The sequence below is a fragment of the Nycticebus coucang genome, chromosome 8 (assembly GCF_027406575.1).
Source record: "Nycticebus coucang isolate mNycCou1 chromosome 8, mNycCou1.pri, whole genome shotgun sequence".
In the NCBI taxonomy this organism is placed as follows: Eukaryota; Metazoa; Chordata; class Mammalia; order Primates; family Lorisidae; genus Nycticebus; species Nycticebus coucang.
The window spans coordinates 8,553,004-8,572,393 of record NC_069787.1 but is presented as its reverse complement, the minus strand read 5'-3'; the positions used below and the strand labels follow the sequence as shown (position 1 = coordinate 8,572,393).

At 50.8% G+C, this 19,390-nt stretch overlaps 1 protein-coding gene across 1 annotated transcript in view; it reads left to right on the top strand.

Annotated features, from left to right (window-relative positions):
- Window positions 1-4,756: 4,756 nt before the first annotated feature.
- Window positions 4,757-19,390, top strand: part of SLC6A1 (solute carrier family 6 member 1) — a 39,990-nt gene continuing 25,356 nt past the window's right edge. The window contains exon 1 of the mRNA XM_053600055.1: window positions 4,757-5,165. The gene's annotated coding sequence lies outside the window, so the exon portion shown is untranslated. The remainder of the gene's footprint in view (window positions 5,166-19,390) is intronic.

Here is a 19,390-nt window from a genome sequence, read left to right as displayed (position 1 = left end):
GAAGGAAGTCCAAAAGGGCTCCCCGCACGGGGAGCGGCTGTAAGGACCAACAAGTATGCAGCGCAGGACTCCAGGGAATAGCAGTCCCCCACCAGAGGGACAGTGGTAAGTACATGAATTGAGGTGGGGACAAGATCTGTGTGGGAATTCCAGTGGAGAAGAAATTGTATGCAGTTGGGCAAAAATCAGGCAAGCTTCTTGGCAGTGGTAGCATACGAGACTGACTTTGACCCTCAACTAGAATCTTATCAACTGAGGAGCAAGAGCATGCAGAGCCCTTGCAAATGGCAGCAATAACAAATACACACTGAATGGTTAGCACCTACCAGGGCATTAGCTGAATTTCTCCTCGCAACCTTGCAGGTGGGTATTACTATCATTCCCATTCTACTGATGAGGACATTGAGGCCCTGAAAGGTGAGGTCACATGTCCAAGATCTGTCTAGCCCCAAAGCCAGCATATTACCCACAAACTATGTACTGTCAAGAAATGTTTATCAAGTCATGTCCTGGAGAGGGGATTGTGGGTTGGGGGTGGGGTTCAGTGTCTATGGCTGCTCCTGGCCCATCCTTTGGAGGGTTGCCTCTTTGGAAGCATCGGCCTGAATTGTTTAAATGTTGATCCCAGCATGGTATGACATGTACAAATATTTGAACATTCAACAACAAGGCTACACTGCCAGCAATCTGCCCCAGTGTGACTCGGGGACAGGATAACAAAATGATCTTATGTCCTATTATCTCCCGCGAGGTTTATTGTGGTTTTTCAAGTGGTTATACACAGTAACGCGGGGACTCTTTTGCTAATGGGGGAATTTCTGGCATGGAGGGGGGTGAGGTTAAGGTAATAGCATTCCTTCTGAAAACAAAACACAAAGGCTTTTTTCCCTACAGGAGATATTTTCTCAGGTTGAAGGGGATTTCTCAGTCTTGTTATAATTTTGGAGAGGCTAGAAGGTGGAATTCTATGTTGTCATGGAAACAGAGTCTGCTCTGAGCGGCTGATGGGGTCCGGAGTGGGAGGCCTGGACAAGGGGCAGGAGAGCCAACCCTGGCATGTCCTTCTCCCCCAGCCTTCAGTCAGCTGCTTGGTAGAAGGAAAGCACACTGGCTTTAACTTACAAGTGAGGAAGCTGAGGCTCAGAGATGGGAAGGACTTGCTGGAGGTCACACAGCTGGCTGGTGACAAATCTGGGCATCCCGACTCCCACAGCTTCACCTGTGGCCTGATGAGAGGCTGTCTGGGGCTCAGATCCCAGGTCGCCAGGCCCAAGTTGGGAGCCCAGCTCTGTTCCTCTTCTGCTGCGTGTCTCTGGGCCACTGCCTTGTCTTCTCTGCACCTCATTTTTCCATTGTCAGTGACTGGCAGCGCTCAAACGTAGCTGACAGCCTTTGCCTTGCTGGCTCTGCCCCAGATGGCCAGGTGCCTCCAAGAAAGTCACCACCTCTGTGTGGGCCTCAGTTTACTCTTAGAAGTGTTCAAGGAGGTAATATCTAAGGACTATTTCCAATCCATGGCCTGTGAGTCTATGACTCAATGAATTCTCCCAAGTTAAGAAAAGGGAGAGGACTAGGATAATGATATTAACAATAATCATTTCAATCATTTATTGAATGCCTCGTATAGGCTGGGAATTTGGCTAGGTGCCAGGTTATCCTCACTTCACACTTAACCACACAGCCTCCTGGCTTCTAATCTTCTCCCATTCAATCCATTTTGCATTTCTGGCCAGTCTCAGCTTTCTTAAACCCTGCCTTACTCTTCTGCTTAAGAACACTCAGTTATTCCTCAGCAACCCTCAAGATCAAGGCCCACTTCCTTCACGGCATGCATAAGCCTTCTATGTCCAGGCCCCGACCTCTCTGATGGACTCTGTCACAGACTCTGTTGACTCTGTCTAGCCCTCCCCCGTGTCTTGCGCTCAGCAGGTGTTCAATAAACACTTGTTGAGTGAATGAACGCATGGGTAAAATGTTTCTCTAAATTAGGGTACTCAAACTTAGTCATTTGCAAAACAGCCACAAGTTTTGCAAAAATCTGTGCACCATGTCTATTTATATTTACTTAAATATTTTCCTTTTTTAGATTAAATAAATGTATCTCAAAAGGAAATTTTACATCAGGCTATAACTAGAGGACCAGTATTACTTGCCAGAAATAGGTCTCCATTAAAATAAATACAAGGACAAATGAGCAATGCATTCGATTCTAACTAGATACAGTTGTCTACCAAGGTTGGAGGCCTCTCTTTGTTAATATGGAATTAGTCAGTGCTTTGGAGAGGTGTTAAAGACTAACGAGCGCCAACCTGAGACTTGTTCATTGATAGAAATCACCAATATGTTACAAGGGGGTGAATATGGAAGGGTTGTTTCACTCCAAGTTATTCCACCCCACTGAAAACTATCCTAGCTACCACCAGTGGTCAGCAGCCTACATTTCAGGAACCCTGTTCTGCAGAGCTCATGAGGTATGCATGTGAATCCCAACACAGGCTTTTTCGAAGGGCCTGGAGGCCCTACATGCAGCTTCCTGAACTTCACATATAGTACCCTTTACTTGAAGCCCCCTACACCAGAGGCAGCTCTCAGAACTCTACTGCAATGAGTTTGTTGTTGCAAAGCATCAGCCTGGTGGAGTAATGAGTTCTCTGTAACTAGAGAGAGGCAGACAGACGCTGAATGGTCATGGGGGTAGGTGGGAAGCAGGGAATGTTGTGAAGTAATTCAAGCATCAGATGGTCCAACTGTGAAATGAACTCGACAGCCAGGATTTACTTTCGTATGTAGACGAAACAAGTTTAGAGTGACAAAAAGAGAGGGAAATTCATTTCTGATCAGGAATATGGGGCAAAAAAGACAATTGTAAATGGGATGATTCAGGAAACGTACAGGAAGACAAGGGGATGGGAACAGTTATTATTAATCCTTTGTGTAAGTAAGGCTTCATAATTCTCAATACTGGATTAATGAGAACTATTTTGGTTTTAAGCAACAAAAAAACGAAACTCAAACTCACATAAGTGAAGAAAAAGGAACTTAACAATATCAATAACTCACACTGCCTTCAAATGTGGGTCCAGGGATTCAAACAATACTCATGAGGACGCAGAGATCTCCATCTCTCAACTCTGCCTGCCTCTGTGCTGGCTTCATTTTCAGGTTGGTCTGTTAGAGGTCTGCAAAGAAGGCTTCCAGCAACTCCAGGCTCAGGAGCCTTGGTGGAGATCAAGCTTCCATTTGATAATGGTTTTAGAATAAGTCCCAGGTAGCATTCTCACTAGCCCCTCACGGATGTGTTCTAATTGGCTGTGCCCTGGGTCACACATCCACCTCTAGAAGGGAAGAATCCCACCCAACCATGTGAATGTGAGTGGAGGGGGAAAGTTACCCAAATGAAAACTGAGGGGCTGCCACCCAAAGAAGTTGCAATGAATGCCAAGCAAGCAAAAGCAGCTTTCATCCTTGTTACCCTCATATTTTCGCTCAAAGCTGTGCTCCACGTGTCCATCCAGACAGCTGTTATTCAGCCTGCAGACCGCAGCTCCAATAGCACCCACTGAGGAAGACTCACTGGACGCCACCCCCGCACCCCAGCTGGACCCTGTGTGTGCTCCTGGCAGAGCTGGTCACTCTGGGCTTGTGCGGTTATCAGATGAAAGCCTATCTTCCACAGAGACTGGGACCTCTCAAGGCTGTGGTGCATAGAAAGTAAATATGTATTCCTTTAAGGTACTGATGGCGGTCCACAGCTCGTGTATGTATGACCTGGTGACCAGTGGTGGGAGAGAATGGGTCATAAAAGACACCAAGAGTCCATGCTCAAGTGGGGAAAGAGACAGGAACAGTCAGGGTGACCTTGGGCAGCTCTGCATTGGGGGACCCCAGGATAGATAATGTAGGGTAAGGAATGGGAGGTCAATCAGCAAATGCCAGCCCTAGGGACAGAGAGAGGAGGGGAAATGTCAGGGCTGGACAGAGGAACCCTTTCTATGAGTCCTTGGGGAACGCAGAGGGAAAGGCAGATGTGGCCTTATTCCCAGGAGCCTTTGTACATGAGGGTGGGGAGGTCAGGACTTGGCAAGGGGAAGGATGAGAGTCCTCGGACACCGGGTTGGGATTGGCTGGGAGGGAGTCTCCTCTGGGAGAATCCCTCAGACCCTAAGGACTGGAAGGAGGAAGGTGTCTGGGGGTTCTGCTACCCTTCCTGGGCGCTTCTCGAAGCTGTTTCTCTTGTTAGTCATCTGTTTATCCATCTGTCCATCCGCACACCCCTGGCAGTGAACAGGAAGTCCTTCCCGGCCTCCCCACACCCTACACCCCACTGCCCAGCGCCCCCGGCCTGGTACCAAGAACTTGCGAAGTCCAGGACAGACCCGTGTTCCCACGTGCACCGCACCGGACAGAGGCAGCTGCCCTGGGAGGAGCTCAGGGAGGAGCCAGGGCTCCCCACCCCCAACCCCACAGTGACCCACGGAGGGAAAGCAGAAGGTGTTAGAGGTGGAGAAACATGATAGACACACCAACAGCAAAGCTGGGAAGAGCAAAGCCAAGGGGAAAATCCGCGCCGAGAGGACAGGAAGGCAGAGGCCGAGACAGGCAGGGAAGAGGCCATCAGACTGAAGGAGAAGGAAGGAGAGAGAAAAGGGGAGGGCGAGAGCGAAGCGGGCCAGACGCAAGAGAGGGGGGATTGGGCGAGGGTGGGGGGAGACAGGGTTGGAAAGAGAAGAAACGGAGAGAAAGGGGGAATAGGGGAGAGGAAAGGAGGGCAAAGGGAGAAGACGACGGGAGAGGGGGAAGCGGGAAGGGGAGAGGCTGCAGGCGGGGAAGCTGCGAGGAAGCAGCCGGGGAGGGAGCGCGGGGCGCCGGGCGCGGGGCGGGCAGCGCGGGCAGGGCCCTCCCCCGGTGGGCGGGCTCCGGGCGCCGCGGGCCCCGCCCCCGTCCCTCCAGCCGCTCCCCCGCCCTCTCCCTTCCCCGCATCCCTCCGTCCGCCCTCGGAAGACCGAGAGAGCGGAGAGGTTGCGGGCAAGCTGCGCTGAGCCCAGGAGCGGAGGAGCCCGGAGCGCAGCACGGCCCGAGCCGGAGCGGCCACGCGCCCCGAGCGCACCGGAGCGGCAGAGCCGCCCCGCTCAGCGCCCGCCCGGGCAGCGCAGCCCCGGCCGCAGGTAGGAACGGGCGGCCGGCGTCGGGGTTCCGGGCACAGAACCCGGGACAGCCCAGGCAGGGCGGGCCAGAGCCCCGAGCCGCCACCGCGGGCCTTGTGGGGTGGTGGGCGGACACCCCGAGATTCCAGCCCCCGCGCCTCGCCTCGCCTGGGGCTACCGTGGGCGCCACTCTGACCTCGACGTGCGCCCTGGTCGTCGCTGGGATGCGCGGGAGGAAGGAGGGCGCCCACGAGGGTCTGGAGAATCTCGTGCCTCTTTGTCGCCGTTCCCCATTGGACCCAAGAGCTGGCGTTGGATTCTGATGGAGCCGTCGAAGCGCCCTATTTATTCTCCAAGGGATAGAAAGGGGGACTGGAAGTGAAAGATACTAACAGTGTTTGGGGGGCTGTATACCACTTCCCCAGTCTCGGGGTCACCTGAGCAGAGATAGAGCGGTGGAGGGGGAGCTCTGACGGGGCAGGGGTCAACTTGAGGATGGGACACCTGCTTCCTATCCTAAGACAGCTCAAGCTCTTAAGAAACGTTGGCTTAAAAGAATACCAGGGCTGTGACTGAGCGTGGCGCATTGGCTCCAGGACGCTCCCCCACCCCTCTGCTTTCCGGATGAATGTGGGGTGCGGGGGGTCTCTCAGAGCACCGGAAGGGAGCCTTTTCCCCTTCTGGCTTTTCCTCCTGTGTTTACTCCAGGTGGGGGTGATGGAAAGGGGTGATGCTGCCCACCAAGCCAAGGTTCCTCTGGGCAATGCCCATGGGGTCTCCATGCGCCTGCCCTTTGTACGCACTCCTTCCCAGGGTGGAACGCACGGATGTCCTGTTCTACACTTGGTCAAGTCTTTAAACAAGGAACTCAGATGGAGCTGAGGCTCTGAGCTAATATCCTCCCAAAACAGACGTGAGCCCCAAGGAAAAATTGGATTTAAAAAAAAAAAGCCCAATGATAAGCCACATTTCCCCCCACCCCTATGTGGGGTTAGAGCACTCGCTCCCTCCCCTGGAAAGCTCAGCCTCATCTTAGTGAAGCTCTGTAAAGGGAGGAGGAATAAAATGGCTCCTGGGCTTTGGTGACACCCCCCTCTCCCAAATCAGAGACAGTGTCAGACTGAGTGGGATTTAGGATCGACCTTTATTTTTCTGTGACACACAAGGTGGGTGTTTGGCAAGAGAGAGGGGATGTTAGGTGCTGGATGGATTCTCTGGCTTCGGGAACTTTGGAGAAAATATATTCATGAGGGAGACTGAAAAGCCTACCCCAACTCCTGAATTCCAAAACAAAAGAGGTCAACTACAAGTATCTTGCATGCTGTCTCTCTTTCTCTTTGGAGTGCACTGGAAAGCAGTGACCCAGCCCCTCATCAGGTCCACCCAGGCAGAGGAGAGGAAGAGAACTTGCCCTTAGAGGTGTGAGTCCCCGGGTGAATGGAAGGGACCCTTTCTCAGAGATAAGAGCAGTCAGGGCAAAATGGCTGAGCCTCCCTTGAGCCTCAGAAATAAATTGTCAGGCAGGCAGCAAACAAAGAAAGCGGTCTGTCTCCAGCCAAGCGCTCGCTGGCTTGGTGGCCGGTCCTTGGAGGACAAACAGTGAGTCCCAGGCAGTCAGACGCAGCCTGGACTGCCTGGCAGAGAACTGGAAAGTGGGGTTCCCTAAGAACCACACTCGGGAGAGACAGTCACTGCGAGAGATAAATTGGGGACTCTGTGTCTTGATGTGGGACCATCTATTCCAGGGCTGGAAGCTTGATGAGAAGTGAGACTCCAAGAACTTGGATGGGGCTGGAGGGTGGGGTTCCAGAGGCCAAGGAATAGGCAGCTTAGGGGATAAAGACCAGGCAAAATCAAGTTCATCAGAGCTGAAAAGTGCACAATAGCTTTCCTATGTGTCCTGGATTTCACATGCCTGGAAACCTAAAAGCAAACTCAATAAATGTCGTAGAATAAAGCCTTTGAGGATGGAAGGTGATGATAGCACTGGTAGGGTGCTACTTGCGATATCAATGCGTCTCACTGAACAAGGGAGGCTATGCAATGTGGCCCCTGAGTCCATGGCCAGGAATGAAGGAGCCTTAGATGAGGGTTTACTTTCAGCTGGAGCATTGCCATTTATGGCTGGGTGACCTTGGCAAGTTCTCATTCCCACTAGAAGGAAGCAGTGGAAGGGGCAAAGCTTCCAATGTGCCAGGCTTATAATTCCTACCATCACCTTGTGCAGCAAGTACTCGTCTAATCCCCACTCCAGAGGTGAGGAAACCACCATACAGAGCAGGGGAAGTGACTTGCCCAAGGTCACACAGCTAGGAGGAGGCAAGACGGGGATCTGAACCCCGCTCTTCTGATTCCCAGGCCAACTTTGTTTTCTTGTGGGTATCCCCAGGCCTCGGTTTTCACATCTGTAAAGTGAGGTGATGGAGTGGTGGTTACTGAGGATGGGAGTTAGTGGTTAAGAATGAGTCCCATTGGGCCTGCCATCTGAGCAATTGGCTGCTCCTCTATCTGCATAGCATATACATGCTAAGAGCAACATTAAATAAAGCAAGCACAAATGTCAGGTGGCTTCTTGCCATCACACAAAGACGCTGTTCCTAGGCTTGGCTGTGAGCTTAGTGGCTGAGACAGAGATGTCCAAAGCCTCCTGGAATTCAGAGATGTCTCTCCACTCCTCTTTAGCTTGTGTACGGGTCGCCAGCATAGCGTCAACCCAGGAGATTTAGACTTGCCTACTACATCTAGCCCCTTGTGTCCTGAAGCCCATTTGCTTTGTCTTTGGGAGCTTGTTCCTATCACCTGGCCCAAGGAGCACCCAGCTTCCCATTGACCACGGAAACTGCAAGCCCTGTAGTCCCTCTCCGTCAGTGCAGCTTCAATGCCAAACCCAGTTAGAGACACTTCGTTGCTTCTCTGCACAAAAGGAAACTAAACCGTGAGGGTCAGCAGGCCTGCCTTGGCCCGTGTTGGAACTGCCCCTCCAGTTCAACTGTGCTGAGTCGCTGGAGCTTCTCTCTGCAACTCAGGGTGGGCAGGGTGCAGCCCTCACCGGAATAAAAGCAACCTTGAATTGGCTCCCATTGCCAGAAGCAGCACCCCCCACCACTCACACATCCACTTCCCATGGTATGCTGTGGTGGAGTGTACCGTGGTGGGTGCCGGCTCCTCAGATTGGCCTGGGACAGGGCTCTTTTTGACAGCTTTGTCCTGTTTTCTGAAGGTCACTGGGAGGTGGGGAGAAAGAGGAGCGTACATGCGAAGAAAAAGCCTGGGCAGCTAGATGCAGACCTTGAAATAAGACTTCCAGGAAGTGGGTCTCCGTGAGCTTATGGACATCCAGCATCTGCGTCTATTCCACGCTCACCTGAAGACCTCCGTAGCTGGGGGACGGGGACAGGGAGTCAGTGGGAAGCCGCTAATAGCAGACAGAAGAGTTGCCTAGCACAGGAAGTAGGTGTGAATGCAAGCTGTGATATTTCAGCACAGACCTCGGATTCAGTCATAAACAGAAAGAAAAAAAATCCACTAAATACTGTTCCAGGGATAATATTATCAATAACCATAATAACATCAATGATTGCACATTAACAATGTGCTGGGGAATGTGCTGTGTGCTTTCCTTACATTATTGCATTTAATTTTCACAAAATCCTGTGAGATGCGTAGTATAATTGTCCATGTACAGATGAGGAAATTGAGGAGGAGAGAGGTAAAGGCACTAGCTGCAGGATCTCTGGGCAAACTCATGCTTAAATCCCCGTCATTGAAAAGCCTCTGACATTGCTTACTTGGCAATGACTGTGCAGCCGCCAGTTAAGGAGAGGAAGGATTCACAAAAGCGCATCCCCATCTAGTCCATCCACAGAGGTTTGCTACAGCTCTGGGAGGCAGGTGGCAGGAGAGCTTCTATGTGATAACTGGGGAAGCTGACGTGCAGACAGATGAATTTGTGCCCAAGTCCCTCGGCTGCTAAGTTGAAGAGCTGGGGTAATTGAGGAGTCAAAACATATTGAGACCTAGACTTTAAATTCATTTAAAGCTGGTGCTGATGGTGTGCACCCAGCCACCTTCCACTGACTCTTGAGTGTCTCCCAATTGGTTCCCGCCATCTCGCTGCTGGGGAAGCTGTTGAGCAACACTGAGGAAGCCATCAGCTCCGTTTACGGTGATCAGATATGACACGAAAGTGAGATCTGATTCTATGCGGGCTGCCTGCAGCGAATGGCCTTCTATTTTTACATTTCTCACAAATTGGAAATTACAAGGAGGCCAGGTCTTGCAGAGCTATTGGCTATGGCAGTCTGAAAACAGGGGATGCGTCACTGGGTGGAATGGGTCATGTTAAGGTGCCAGGGACCATCTTGCCTGTGCAAGGGGCCCCAAGGATCCTGGCACATTGGCCCGGCTGGGGGATGCAAGAGTTGGTGGCTGCATTGGATGGTGACCTGTAGCTCTGTCCACCTGTCGGCTGCCTGGTATCTGTGAGCTTAGTGTCTCACACAAGCTTTTGAGAGAACTGAGCTCTGGCCAAAAGAACATTCAAGGTCAAAGATGCCCTGAAACATTGACAGCAGGTTGCTTGCATGGCCTTATTGTTTGATAAAGAGGTTCTGTGCAGGGAGAGGGCAGCAGCCACAAGGAGGGGAGTGAAGGCATTCGGTCTTAGTATTTTGGTCTGTTGCGACTTAGTGCTGACGACAATACTTTCAGTCATCAGCACAGCACTTTAGAGCTTGCGGTAGCTATTTCTTTTGATCATAGATGAAGTACATAGCCGAGAAAGAAAATGTGGTTCTTGAGATCCTGGAGAATAATCCTCTTTCCAATAAGGAGAGACATTTTTTAAAGCTGGTTTTCTCATAGAGTACAAATCAGAATGACCTTGACCCAAATAAGGCCTTCTGCACATGTGAGTACACGCATATTTAACACTTGTAGAATTTCTTGGTTTTCAAAGTGTTTTCTCAATCGAAGCAGGCAACAGCTATGGGGCCGCCACATGAAGGTAATATTGTTGTTACTATTATTTTTACCCTTATTTTTCCTATCTCTTGGATGGGGAAAGTGAGACTCTGAACCCTCATCTCTATCCCCTGGTTTCCCAGCAGATGGGAATCACCTTTGTTAAAATCACCTCTGAGTTGGCGGCACCTGTGGCTCAAAGGAGTAGGGCGCCAGCCCCATATACTGGAGGTGGTGGGTTCAAGCCCGGCCCTGGCCAAAACCTGCAAAAAAAAAAAAAAAAATTAAAAAATCACCTCTGAGTTCTCCAGGTTACCCCTTGAGAAGGAGGCCAGCTGAACCCAGACCAGGTAGGAGGTGGAACACAGAATGCAGGGATTGAAGTGTGCAGGATAGTGTGGGAAGGCACAGCTGGGAGGGTGAGGAGAAAAGGACCCTGGCATCTTTTTCCAGCCTTACCTGAGCTCTGGCCAGAGACTAATGTCTCCTTGGTTATGCCCAGAGTTTGGGATCCAAAGTGGAATCAGAGAGAGGAAGGGATAGTCATTCTCAGACACAACTGCACGCAAATAATGTGTACTTATCTGGATGAAATTGGAAGCGAATGAACACCAGGGGCCCCTGTGAGAGTGTCTAGAACAGCGGTCCTGTATTAAAGGGCCACGGCATTAGGAAGATTGAGAACCACTGGTGTAGAAGGATTTAAAGGCCTTGACAGCCAGAAAGGGTGTGGTGTGGAAAAGTGTATGTGAGCCTTGGGGCTTTGGGGACCCGCTGGAGGAGGAGCTGGCTGCGTGCTTCTGAGCCCTAAGCCTTCAGTTCCCAGCCAAGAGGAGGGAGGGAGGGGTGTATGGATGGAAACCACCCAGCCCTGGTCCTTACCCTACTCCCCTCTGCCTTTGGACTGTTGCCATGCTGAAGACTGCAAAATAGCACAGTTCTGGGAGCTCCCCTCTGGGATGTGAGGGATAGGGAGGGTCAGAGACTTGAGAGAGGGTGTGACAGGTCCCCTGGCTGTGTGGTGAGGTGAGAACTTGGCCAGCCCAGCCCTGACTATGGTGGAGGGTCCCTTGGACTAGCCACTGAGTCCATGCCTCTGCTGGGGTTGGATGCTACTCCCCATCTGCCAGAGGGGGACCCTGAGACCCAAGCAGTGTAGTCACTCACCCCAGACTGCACAGCCCAAGTTCAGACCAGGTCTCTCTGGTGCAAACCCCGTGGGCTTTTCCACGCCACTCACTACTTCTGAAAAGTGCCCGAATTGCAATAACCATGTAGGGAGCTGGGGATTTTTCTCCGCATTCGCCCTCTTCAGTGGTGCCATGAAAGGGCTGAGAGAATGTGAAAACAGTACAAAACAAAACAACCGAAGCTGAAGCCAAAGCCACCAGCTTCCCCTGTGCTTCTGTCCTGCAACCCAGCCTGCCCTGCTACCTGAACCAAGACCTAGAGGCCTTGGCTCCCTTTTACTCTTAAGTCAAACGTTTCCAGAGCTCGACCTCTGATTTACAAAAAAAAAAAAAAAAAAAACCTTCTATTCTACCTTCTATTCTAAAGGTAGAATTTAAATGGGTACATGTTTTGCATGGTGACACAGAATGATCAGCTATGTACATCCTCCAATTCTGAGTTCTGATTGTGACCCAGGCACTGAGCCAACCGCTTCTCAACCATTGTTCCAGGATCCTCAGTGAGGAAACTGAGGCTCAGGGAGCTCAAGTGGTTGCTCAAGGTCATACTTCTGACACAGGGCAGAGTTGGGACTCAGATCTTGCTAGCACACCCAAGCCTGGGCTTGCGGACCTCAGGAAGGAGTGGGAGAGCTGCCTCCTGCCTGTCCTTGAGCCTGCGGGGCCATGGGCAGGTTCCATTCCTCCCTGGACTTTGCCTTCTCAGTCCATAAAGCCAAGGGGTTTTGGACTGTTGCACAGGACGATTGGACTCCGCTCTCCAGGCAGCGGGAGGGAGGCTGCACGCCCCACTTCCTCCTCTCCTCCTCCATTTCCCCCATAATAGCCTCCCCGAGACTAATGACTGGGGAAGATAAGAGCCCTTTCTCCAAATGGCAGTGAATGCCACTAATGACAGAGCAGATGCAGCACTGTTAATTATTCTGCGGGTACCAAATGAAAACGCCAACCCTGGAGGAGTTAAATAGCACCACTGGGCTGGCAGACGGCTGTGCCTGGGCCGGCGCCCCCTCCCAACCTTGGAATAAGACAGGAGTCACAAAGCTAAGTGACCCCTCCCCAGCTCAGGGTCTGCAGGGCTCCTTAGAGCTAGAGACGTAAGTTGGTATCTGCTTTGGGAGATTTTTTTAGAAGTCACTGTGGAGCACAGACTAATTATTATCAGGGGCAGATGTGGGCAAACAACTGGACCAAATAAAACTTGGAGCACCTACTGTCTGCCGGAGTCTTCTGTGGATCAGGGCAAGAAATCAGGTGTGCTTCTGCCCTATGCAGAGAGCTGCACACAGTCAAGGCCATGATTTCCTTAAGAGCAGGAATGCTGTCTTCTACAATCCATAGTGCCCAGCCCAGCCTAGTGGGAGACACAGCAGGTATTTCCCTTTCACCTTTGATTGTCTGCCTGACCCCTTAAGTGATGGCCAGCTGGTGACCAGAACAAGACCAGCCATGAGCTGAGTGGGCAGAGTGACCATGGGACGGGGAAACAGGCCTTCTTCTCCAGGGACCAGCAATTCGGCCTTCCTAGACAGCTTGTCACTACTTCTGAGGGAGGCATGATGTGAGTGAAGAGCTGGATGGTCCACTTGATGTGTTATGTGTCACTGTAGGCAACTCTTTGTCCTCTCTGAGCCTCAGTTTACACATCTGCAAAATGGGGAGAATGGGGGCTGTGATGATTGTAGGCAACTTTCTGTCTCCTGACCAACCCCCAGCCCTGAACCTGAACCCAGAGGACCACAGAGATTGCATAAATGTCTGAAAAATGACATTTTAGAAGCAGGTTAGCAGAAAAAGTATGCGGTCACCAAAGGCAGCTTCTGGTTCTTTCTGTGGATTTAAGATCATACGTCCCTTGGTCCCCAGCTTCCTAGACCTAGAAAGTGTCACTCAGGTCTTTCTAGACTAGAGAGAGTCACAAAACCCACTCATCTCAGACACCCTTGTGTTACAGATGGGTAAACTGAGTCCTGGAGAGAAGTTCCAGTCCTGCAGGTGCTAGGACCCAGAGCTTCTCACCCCTGCCCCAGTACTCTTTCCCCTGCCCCGAGCCAGCCCAGCTCCACTGTTAAGAAATTATTAAATAGAGTTGGTGGAAGGACTCTGGTTGCCGTGACAACGGAGCCTGTGTCCTCAGGAGATAATAGCATTGCACAGGCAGAGTGATGTGTGTTGAATGCTGATTCGGGAGCTGTTGGAGCAAGCAGGCACAAGAGGAGGGTACTGTGTCTAGGATTTGAGCTTCCCCAAGAAGGGAGTGGGGGGCTTCAGAGAAACTTGCTTTATCTAACTGCATCCTTCCCGCAGCCTCATCAGAAAGTGATAATTACCTTCACTTCATTGAGGTGAGAGTCAGGTGAAGAGACTCACCCCGGGTCATACAACTAGGAAAGAGCCAGAGCTGCGAGGAAACTTCCAGCTGGCCTGGGGAGGCTCACGGAGGCCCTGCAGGAGGAAGCTTCCGGTGCCAGGTCCCTGCACTTAGGGCACCTGGACCGCTCCACAGACTGGAGATTCTGAAGGGCCAGGGTGACAATTGCAGCCCAAGAGAAAGGAGACAGAATGGCAAGGTAGCTACACATCTACACTTTGGAGCCAAAGTCAAATCTCCCCCTGCCACTTCCTAAGCTGTGTAACCCTGGGCAAGTCACCTCTGAGCCTCAGTGTTCTTATCTGCAAAATAGGGATAACACCAACACCTAACTTGGACTGTTGTGAGACCACAGACGGTAAGGCAGGTAAAGCATAAAGCTTCAATCCTGCCATGACTCAGTCAATAGTAGCTGTCACTATTAACCAAAGGGGACAGGTAGGAGAAGGGTCACCCCCAACCATGCATTGGCTTGCAATTTGTGAAGCTGGAAGAGCAGAACCAGCTAGAATGAGTATAAGAACAATGCATAACAGGGCTCTTTTTTCCAGGCTAATAAATATCAGTAGAGCAAATGAACAGACCCCATCACCAAAAATGTATGTCAATATTTTGCATTCAGAGAGTATAACTGGTGTACCTCACTGCAAATGCACAGTCCTCGAAACCTCTATGCACAACTCACAGGGGGGAAATTGTGTTTTATCTATGCCAGCTATCTAAGTGACCCCGCTCTGCCAGACCCTTTCGGAAAATAAACTCTCTCACCCACGCGGCACCTCATTTCTCTCCTGCACAGCTGGTACAATCTATTTACCTCCCTGATCAGGAATGGGAGAACATAGGGTTAACACCCTGCGAAACCCCCAAGTGCAGCATTTGCATACTGGCAAAGACAGAGCTGGCAGATAACTCCATTCCATTCTGGAAGCGGAAAGAGGGTGCTGGATTTAGGCATTTGGCTGTTTCAAAAGCGCTGGTGCGAGCTGGGATCCTGATGATTTAGACGCAAGCAACCATTTTGTTTGTTTCGGCAAACCTGTCTGAGCAAATCCACCCCCTGTTTCTGCATCCCTTGGGGGTGGGGGGGTCGTTTGTCGGGCTAGAGGACAGTAGAAAGCAAGGAACTGAAGAACTCAGATTCAGACACCCCGTTCCATGCAGGCAGGAGAGGGGTCAGGGGACTCATTCAATGGATATATAAAGACAGTCGACATTTAGCCAGGACTTTAACAGTGTGCTTAATTGCAGGATGGGTAACATGTCCACTTTGGGAATTGTGTTTAATGAACAATTTGCTCTGAGGATTTTTTTTTTTTTTGTAGAGACAGAGTTTCATTGCTCTGAGGATTTGAGTTGTTCCACTGCTCCAAGTGACTGCCACTGTTTTCTTGTATTGATTGCCTATAGGTTAAGATAATGCCGGCACTCTGCATTATCTTATGGTCTTAATTCAATTCTTAATTTTCCCTATCACTATCTAAACAAGTAACTAATGCCAGCCCTGACCAGCAGCTTATTATAATATCTACCACAAATCAGCACCTAAATCCTAGGTGCTATACAAACTGCTTTACATATTCTCCCACTTCATCCTTATAGTAGCCCTAAAAATAGGTATCATCACTTCTGTTTTAGACAGAGAGATTAGGCAGCTAACTTATAGTCACATAGCCTCACATCAGAGCTGATACAGCAGGTGTCTCCATCCCCAAGGGCTATGGCTCTGCACTTAACCCATCATGGCTCCTGGCGAACAAACCTCTCATCATCCTACCATAGCCCAAGTGGAAGTTATCCATAGGTTTCCTTATTGTTTGTAGGGACTTAAAGAAAATTTGTTCAATAAAAATGTGATTTTACCAAATGGATAGATGGGTCTTGCTACAGAGGGTTTTCCACTTTACAAAAATGGGGGGATTCATACTATAAAATTCCTTTCCAGAACTAAGTGATTGAATTAAGAACAGATGTGCTGGTGAAAGTGTGCATTCCCTGGAGTCTTTTACAAGGAAAATTCAGTTTTATCTTGTGGGAAAATATTTTAGACCCTAGAATCTGACCCTTCATTGACTCTGAATACACCCCGCTCGTTCTTGCAAACTATTCTAAAGCAAAGTCTCAGCATTTTTTTTTAATCCAACTGAGCTTTTATTAAGAGAACAATAGGATTTGTTGTTTTCCAAATATAAAATTGTAACACCAAACAGCTTTTTTAAGAGTTCACCACCTCTGAGAGTTTGGCATATCTCCTAGGGGTGGGCCAACACTAGCCCTACCCTTCTCTTACTGCTTAGAGAAAGAGCTCTACTGAATGGCTAAGATTGTACCTTGTACCGTGTGTATTAGGATTGCAAACTCAAAGCCCATTGAGGGCCACAAAAATGAGGAAAGAGATTAGGAAGAAGATGACAGTAACAGTGGGTCTTGCAGGAAACTGGGAAGCACATCCTCACCCCTGCTTCCTGAAGCATGCTAGTTTGGGAAGCATGCTAGTTTGAGTTTTTTTAATTTTAAGCTGATACCCCTAAGCCAAACACATTTGTGAGATGGCATTTGGCCCACAAGCCACCAGTTTGAGATCCTTAGTGCTTCTGATTGTGACCTTGTGTCATCTTGATCCAGTTTATCTCTGGGGCTTCAACGAGTACCTCTCCAGAATGGGGTTGATAAAGCCTGCAGAGTTGTCAAGAGAAGGAAATAGAGCCCCCGGCGTGGATGTTTGATAAAGAACATGGCACTGTCCACAGCCACCTTTGCTGATGCGCCTTCTGGGGATACCCAGGCAGCTCTCCGTTTGGGCTGTGCTTCTGCATGTGACTTACTAAAGATCATCATTTAATTCAGCCAACCCCTGCAATGTTAGTTTTTCTTTTCCCTGGAATCTGAGTTCTTAAAGGGTCTTTATCCTAATGTCCTTGAGCGTCTTCAAGCACCTCTTGAACAGGAATGAACCATTATTTAACCCCAGGGACACGTTTTAAAAGGCAGAGAGTGATGTGAAGGAATGCCAAATGGTCACCATGCCGCTCTTATTTCCTGGTCTGAATTAATCCTTTCTGGCTGATTGAGCTTCGGGCCTTTACGGCAGCATCCCCTGGAGCTGAAGTCCCTGAGAAAGGCTCACAGCAGTCAAGAGTGAGGCAGGAAAAGAGAAGGAGCCTGGAACAGGGCTGAGAGGCGCAGAGGCCGGGAGCCTGGACGATTCCACCACTCCACCAGGGCTCCTGCTGCGTCCAGCACAGTTTCTCAGCAGGCAAATGGGGCTGACAGCCTGCCCACAGCAAAGCCCGTTAGAACCAACTAGAGAAAATCCGTGGGAGAGGTCCTGAGGCCTGGGTTTAAATCCTGGCTCCTCAACTGCTTTTGACCTTGGCCTGAGGTTTCTTACTGCTAAGGTGTGGGCTCTGGGTCATTCAGAAGATCCAGTCAGATAGCAGAGAGCCTGGTCCAGTTCACAAGAAACGCACGGCTCTTCCTGCCTCTGCCCTCGTTTTCTTTTTCTCTTTCTTATTCCTTCCTGTGCTCCTCATCCCCATCACTCTGCTCCTCCCCTCCCTGTCTGCCTGGCTCCGCTTCTCCCTTCACTTCCTAGTTTCTTCACTCCCATTTCCCCTCCCTCCTCCCCTCCTCTCCCTCCCACTCCTCCCTGCTCCTTTGAACCCATGCAGAATCCATGGCAGGAGGTGCTTTCGGGTCCCTGGACTGGCTCCCAGGGTGCTGTGCTCCTGTCCCAGGTCTCCCAGCGGGCACCCAGCATGTACTGTGGGCCAGCTGGAGTGGTGGTGTCCAGGGCTTTCCTTACAGGAAGCAATCAAGAGGCTTCCAGCATTGAATCACTCAGTAAGCAAGGCTGGTTTCTTCCCAAGAGCACGCCTCTGTGAGAAGGAGTCTGCTCCAGAAGCAGCAGTGTGCTGCAGGCTGCAGACAGCCGCCTCGCTCCCCAGGCCCGTGGCCTCATATGGGTTCCTTGGACCAGCTTTGGTGGGAGTATTTACCCCACAGGGATTAGCAGATGCCATGGGGCTTTTGTTTTGTTTCCTGAGAGCCTGTTGTTAAATACTTACCAGCACACCGCTGCTGCTCGGAGACTGAGGCCCCCTTCTCAGAAGCAAACATTTCCAAGGATGCGTAGTAATAATGTCCTCTGCCATGGAGGGCAGAGCTCACAGGAGTGCATATGTGTATGGCATGGTGTGACCTGCGTGGGGGGAGCAGAGCAAGTGGGGGACCCAGGCCACAGTCATGCGCAGGCAGGACAGCCGGGGAGCTGAGACAGGAAAATTAGTCATTAGTCAGGAGAGAAGCCACATTGCATAGCGTGACCAGGCCTCCCTCATCAGCCCACCGTGGTCCCAACTCACATGTCCTCTGCTCCTCTCCCTTTATTACAACAGCTTCCTCCCTCTCTTACCCCTGCGACCCCCCTCACAGCTGCCAGGCAGTCTTCTCAAAGCACCATCAAGTCAAATGTCCCCACCTTCCAAGGCTCTGAGGGCAGCAGCCCCAGAGACCACCCTATGCCCACAGTGGAGAGGGATGCTGAGGAGCATGGGTTTTGGAATCGAGCTGCAGTGTCCTGGGGATTTGGGACTGTGGGCAAGTTGCTTGTCTGAGCCTCAGTTTTCTGCAATGGGGGTGTTGGCAGAGTCGAATGCGGTTGTTCATCAATGAAATGCATGGTAGGACACACTTATTAAACTTGGGGTGATCATTATTTTCTTTACAGGATACAGTGCACCCCCCGTTTCCTGCATTCCGAGCTGTTTACTGCTGCTGGCGTCTTCCAGCCATGCTCCCTAAATCACCCCAGATTCTAGCCAGTCGGGCCAGGCTCCCTTAGTATCTCTAAATACATTCTGTATTCTCGCCCTGTTTTCTCTGCCTGGAATGGACCTGAAGCAGTTAGGGCTGTTGTTAAGAGCAAGGATTCTAGTCTCGCTTCTTCTCTAGCTGTGATTATAAAAAGAACGTCCCCCTTTTGTGTCCAGCCTACCAGCCCAGATGCCACTTTCTCCCACTAGGCTGCCTGCACCCTGGCCCCTCAGCGGGGTGCTCTCCCCCCTTCTCTGGGTGTTAAGGAAGAACTTACCACGCGGGTTGGGGTTGTCCACAACCCATCTCCCAGCTGTCCTGAGAGCTCGGTGGTGGCAGGACTCAGCCTCCAACTCACACCTTTGTTCCTCTGCACCTCCCCGGAGGTGCACAGTTGATGCTGGGTTGGACTGGAAACTGCCTTGACAAAATGAGGTGCTCAGTTGGGCATTGCAGGAAATTAGGGTCCAGAACAGAAGTAAGACAACCAGTGCTGGTGAGAGTGAGACGAGCAGTTTGAGGGCAGAATGATGTGAAAGGCAGAAGGTGTGCTAGAAATCAGAGTCTGACTCGCCTGCTTCAAGAAGGAAACCGAGGCGGGGGGGGGGGGAAGGACTGGCTTACAGTCACACAGCCAGTAAGAGTGGGCGAGGACTCAATTTCAAACCCAAGTCTGCTGACCTTCTCCCAGGCAAGGTCTGCCATTGAAGGAGAGTTGGGTGGTGGAGGTTGGTCACCAAAAGGGGAGACTGTGAGGGGCTGGCCGGCTGCTAGAAACGATTATTAGAGCCTTCCACCCTACAGCTCAGCTAAAATCTCATGTGACCACTCAGTGAGGGACTTGTGCAGGGTTTGTTCAACCTGGCCATGGAGACAAGTTAGCCTTTTCTGGAGCCAGACTTCAAAGC